Source organism: Mus caroli, chromosome 3 (genome assembly GCF_900094665.2).
Source record: "Mus caroli chromosome 3, CAROLI_EIJ_v1.1, whole genome shotgun sequence".
Taxonomy (NCBI): Eukaryota; Metazoa; Chordata; class Mammalia; order Rodentia; family Muridae; genus Mus; species Mus caroli.
In genome coordinates, this window is record NC_034572.1 from 68,811,079 (window position 1) to 68,817,508 (window position 6,430).

Below are 6,430 nucleotides of genomic sequence, written 5' to 3' on the forward strand. Positions count from 1 at the left end.
CTGACGCTGTGGTGTGCTTACAAACAAGAACCTAGCATGGCTGCTCTCAGAAAGGCCCAAAAAGCAGCTGAAAGCGTCAGTTGCAGATTTTTACACTCAATCAGTGGACAGAAGCTAGTGACCCCTATATTCAAATTAGGGAAAAACTGGAAAAAGCTGTGGAGGAGGGCAACCCCATAGGAAGACCAGCAGTCTCAACTAAACTGGAGCCCTGAGATTGCTCCGACACTGAGCCACCAACCAGGTAGCATACACCAGCTGATATGAGGCCCCCAACACTTACACAGCAGAGAACTGCCTGTTATAGCCTCAGTGAGAGATGATTCACCCAACCCTCAACAGACTTGAGGCCCCAGGGAGTGGGGAGGCATGGTGGGGTGGGAGTGGGTGATGGAGCTATCCTCTTAGAGGTGGGAGTTTGGAAGAGGTACGGGATGTGGAACAGTCATAGGGCAGACCAGGAGGAGGGATAACGACTGGACTGTAAAAAAAAAAAAAAATTAAAGAAAAAAAAGGAAGAAGATATTTCATTACTTGCTCAATAACAGTCAGGTTCACAAAGGAAATCATTTATATCCCTTAAGGAGTAATACTCCAGCATGCTTGCACAATATATATCAATGAACTGTGTGATTTTATCTTTGGTCAGTGAGGACAGTAAACAAAGTACAATGGTGTGAAACTGGAACAAATAAATCTTAATTGTGATGGCTGGCATAGGGGGACAGAGATGCATCTGCACAGTTTTTCTTCACAGTTTTATTATGTAAGAAAATAAACTACTGTAGTCCATACTTTTCTCCATATTCAGATAAAGTTTCCAAATCAATGCATTAGTATTAGCAGAATACCATGGAGGGACTAATCACTGTGTGCTGATAACGGTCTTAGCAAATTCTCTAGGATAGTGAGCCACCTGTAAGCACACACCAGACCTCAGCTGCTATCCTAAGGTGCACTGATCTTCTCCTGTCTCTTCCACTCCCACCCTGAGCACTGTTTCACATCCTCTCAGCCCTACCACGCTGGACCTCCCTGTTGATTTATTTCAGCACCATAAACAGAGCAAACAACCGTCTGTTCACAGCACTGCAGCATTTGAAAGATTGTTGTCTCTTGTGAGCTAGTGTCCTCTTTTATTCATGATTTCATTAAGTCAGGACTCTGTCCTCTCCCCCTTGAGAAGTTTTAATTAGTGAATCCAGGCCCTTTGGAAAAAGATTGAAACAGGCTGAGAAATAATGACCTATTATCTACTAGATAATAACAGCTTGAGAACTAGGGTCAATTTTGTTCTTTATCTTCCCAGGAAATTCATCTTAACATCTCTAATGTGCTAAAAAACATTTTTTTCCTTGAGGGTGAAGAGAGCTATTAAGCTCACATTCTCATTCTGTAAAGTTGAAAGCACTTAGTAGAATTAGAAGGGGGCAGTTTCCACAGCCAGACATCTGGACCTAGATGGTCTTATGTCCATACATGGAGAGAGCATCCAATAAAGCACTTTCCCGAAACAATCATTTAAGTTGCTTAGAATAAAAAATTGCTATGAAGAAAATGTAGGCAAAGCAGGCCCATTGTTTTAAAATCTTTAGGAGTAAACTTAATTTCCTCTTTGAGTATGTCATAATTATTAAAAATGTTAATGACACAAACCATCCTAAAATGCCTTTACTCTCAAGGTTTTATATCACTTAATTACACTCCTCAATAGGGAATTCAACATCAGCCACAGATGTTTAAATTTCTAAAGAAATAATAATTCTGCCTTCAGTTTTTATGAAGTTTCTTTTTACATTTGAGCCAAGCATACACGTGCAAATATGTACAGCCATACAGTCTAGGTACATATTTTAAAGCAGTGTATACTCAATTCAATCCAGACCCCTGACAATGTTGCAAGCAGTTTCTTTGTCAAGCAAGAATTTAAAAGATTCTAAGAGAATATATACACTAAACTGGATATGTAATAAATTAATCCATCCACAAAGCAGATCTTACTCGAGTGGGAGGAAGGGATGTTTCATTCAGGAGCCAGTATGTATGACTGTGTTCTGGAATACAAGTCACCTCAAATTCCATCTTCCAAATTGCTAACAGGTTTGCAAAATTTTTGTACATACAGAAGAAATGAGAGTCACAAATCAAGACAGTTTTCAAATACTCCTGGTGGAAACATTAGGTAGCTGGGTGATATCCAAGTGAGGAAATCTCTGCTGTAGAACTCAGGTGCTATGCAATGTGGTCTTCTTGGGGTTGGAAGAAGCTAGTAGTGTTTTACATTAGTACATGCAAAATTGGTGTATTCCAGAGTATAATCACAAGGCTATCATGTCAGAGACACATAGTCAATAAGTGGGTAAAGGGTTAGATATAACTCAAGATAAAAACTTGACACTAGGTCTGCAACATTCCAACCCTCCACAGTGACAGAAGTCCAGTCAGTCAATCAACCTTGAAGAATCTTTAACACAACTGTGGCCTCTTTTTTTGTAGCTATGTCAGCTCTCACATGTCTGAACACTTGGTCCCCAGCTGATGTTGTTGACTGTGGTGGAATCTTACTGGAAGAAGTGGATGACTGGGGCTGGCAGGGAGATTTCATGGCCACACTCCACTTCCCACTTCCCCTCTCATCTTTGACTAGCCACTGTCATGCCTGCTGGCATATGGAAAACATCTACTATACCCTAAGCCAGAGAAAATCTGCTCCCTTTAAATTTCTTCTTGCCAGATATTAGGTCACAGCAATGCAAAATATTGTGAATACAACCAGAAGAAATCCTGAAATCTCATGTGTTTATCTCTGTTCTGGAATAATTATCAGTATGTCTCCCATGTCTCCCACAAGTATCTTCAGACACACCCCTAGTAACTTGCTTACCCCAATAATTTAAACACAGTTTAGACTACCATTTTGCAAACTTATTTCACCCGAGAAACCCTTCTTCCCACAGCACTCTCCAACCTGCTGAAAGACGTGCTGTTTATAGCTTTCCTAATTAGTACTTAAGGATAATATCATCCATTACTCTAATTTTATGAGAATTTATTGACATTCTTTTGGCAGTGACTATAAGAATCACTTTCAGATAGCAGATGTGATAGAAGAAAATTGAAACACATTGAGGCACGTGGGGAAGGAACGTGAGTGTGCAGCCTTACCCCGGCTGAGGACACTGTTGAATTGGTGTTAAGGAACATCTGGTTCGTCTCGCTGTAGTGAAGGGTAGAACCCCCGCCCCCAGGACAGCTGCACCACAACAAACAGACTGGCTGGATTACAGCCACACTCTGTGGCAGCCGGATTCCCACGCTTCTTCCTTTCCTTTGGCGATTACCCAAGTTTATTCAGTCCTCCCTCTCCATCACCCATACACTACTAATCAACATGAACAGCAGAGGGCTGACCAGCACTGAGTGATGGATTCAGAGCCACAGGAAATTTCTGATCACCCGCCCTCACCCTAGGTCCGTTGTGCATACTAGCTCTGTCTAGGTTAGAGAAATACGGTGAAGGCCACTCACCAGCTCTGGCTAATGTACTTCTGTCTGTTGCTGCAGATCGTCCAGGAAGTACAGGTGGCATGAGAGATCATCAGTAACAGAGGGTTATCTTTAGAAACAGAAAACTATAACTGAGGTGTGCTCAAGATAACTCACATTTTACCTGGGACAGTATCATTTTGGATGAGTTCTAAGAGGAAAAAAAAATCAGACGGCTGTTATGACCAGTAAATATCACAGGACTTCATGTACAGAACTGAGCAAACCCGCACATGTCAAAACTCCATCAATATTATAATATCTAACACTTAAAGTATTTACTGTGTGCATATTATTTCTGCTTTTGTTGAAATAGGATCTTTCTCTGGCGTCCAAGCTGTCCTAGAACACACCAATGAACTCAGGCTAAGCAGGACAAGCATGCTTTAAACTTGTGATCCTTCCTTCTATCTCTACTTGCTAAATTTGATTAACTTTAAAGCAAAGGACAAAAACAACAAAAATATATCAGTATACTACTTGAGCAAAAACTACTCATTAAATTTATATTGGTACAAGAGCCCTGCCAATAAGAAAACCAGAATATGCCTCAGTGCTTAGAAGCCCTTATTACTCTTGTAGAGGACCTAATTTCAGGGTGCAGCTCTCACAAGGCAGCTTACAACTTACTGAACCTCCAGTTCCAAGGGATCTTGTGCCCTCTTCTGGCCTCTGGAGGCACTACAGGCACAGGGTGCATAGACATACGCAGGAAAACCCAGATACAAAACAATATATATATATATATATATATATATATATATATATATATACATATATATATATGTATATATATATATATATATATATATATTTTAAAAGTCTTTTGTAAAAAGAAAAGAAAAATCAATTGCAGTTTACAAAACGTTTGTAACTACCAAGCTGCTTAGTGTTCGCCAGAAGCCACATGAAAATCAACATGAGGTCAAGAACTTCCCAGTCTTTTCAGGTTAGCATCATCACTAGTCACAGGCGCTTGTTGCCTTTCCTTTCCCTTCTGTTGTTGTTGTTGAGAGATCCTGTTGTTGCGGTTGTTGTTGTTGTTGTTAATGATGATGATGATGATGACGACGACGACGACGGTGGATTCTCCCCACCCCTAGTGTACACACACACACACACACACACACACACACATGCGCAAGCTCTACCATTACGGCATTTTTTCATTTTTTTCCTTTAATTGGATATTTTCTTTATTTACATTTCAAATGTTATCCCCTATCCAGGTCTCCCCTCCAGAAATTCCCTATCCCATCCCTCTTCCCCCTGCCTCTATGAGGGTGCTCCTCCACTCATCCACCCACTCCAGTCTTCCAGCCCTGGCTTTCCCGTACACTGGGGCATCGAGTAACCTCAGGCTCTTTATGTATATTATTTGGTTGGTGGTCCAGCTGCAGGGAGCTCCCAGGGGTCTGGCCAATTGACACTGTTGTTCCCGCAATGGGGCTGGACCCCCGCACCCCCCCCCCCAGCTCCTTCAGTCCGTTCTCCAACTTTTCCACCTGGGACCCCATGCTCAGTCCACTATTGCAGATGCCAGGAAGTGCTTGCTGACAGGAGCCTGATATGGCTGTCTCCTGAAAAACTTTGCCAGAGCCTGACAAATACAGAGGTGGATGCTCGCAGTCATTACTACATTTTTAAACAAAGTATGTTTTAATAGGCTCTCCTTCCCCTATCTCCTCCATCCCTGCTACCCCTAATCCACCTCAAGTCTCTACCTCATATGTCCTTTGGTCCACCCCATCCTCCCTTATCACCTAATTACCTCTCTCCTCTTCATCTCTTTGTACTTTAGGTTTTATATCCATTTACGTACAATTTCTATATACACAATATTACAAACTCAGACTCATTTGTGAAAGAGAATATGGTTTTTGACTTTCTGATCTTTGGTCACCTCACTTAATATACTTTTAAAATGCATTTTTCCCTACAAATAACATGATGCTTCTCCTTTCAGTGAAATAAAATTTTATCATGTACATGCGCCCCCTTTTCTTCATCCATTCACCTGTTTAGGCCACTTTCCTCACTATCCTGAAAAGTACAACAAGAAACATGGATGTGGGTTTGTTTGGATAATATGACAGCCAAAATTATGTTTTAAATTCGATTCCTCTTCCTAAGAGGTTCATAGAACAAACAATGCCTCTAACCTGTAAGCCCTTTGCACAAGGACAGACACTCTCTGAAATGCTGGAGGCTACTGTTTATGTACGATAACAAGCCATATGTTCCACTCCTCTAAACAAGTTTGTATGACCCAACTGCACCTCGTGTGCTTGTTCAGATGTAGGTGGGTGGTTTGTAAGCAGGAAATATGTCCAGATGTATGCTGACCCCTGATTGAACATTGCCTGGAGGTATGCAGGCAAAAAGTACATCAGGATGTATGCTTGCCCCTGGTTGGACCAAGTGGGCTTGTCTTTGTAACCCTCCACAAAATGGGACTCAATGCCATTTCCTTGGAACCTCAGAATAGACTTGTCCAGAGTTCATCATTTTAGCCAGTATTCATTTAAAGCTTGTTGCAAATTTGTCTCAAAGTTGTCATAGTGGTCTTATTCTCAAACAGTGGGATTAATAATATGTGCCCAGGAACAATATAGCTGGGTCACAGGAAGTTCTTTCAGTTTTTGATGAACCCCCAAACTGATTTCCATGATGGCTCTGCTTGTTTTCATTCCCCACAACTGTGAAAAAGTCCTCACCCGCATTTATTGTGATACCATAAAGACTGGGTGAGGTGTATCCCAAAGTAACTTTAAAATGCATTTCCCTTTTTAATAGCTGAGTAGTACTCCATTGTGTAAATGTACCATAATTTCTGTATCCATTCCTCTGTTGAGGGACATCTGGGTTCTTTCCAGCTTCTGGC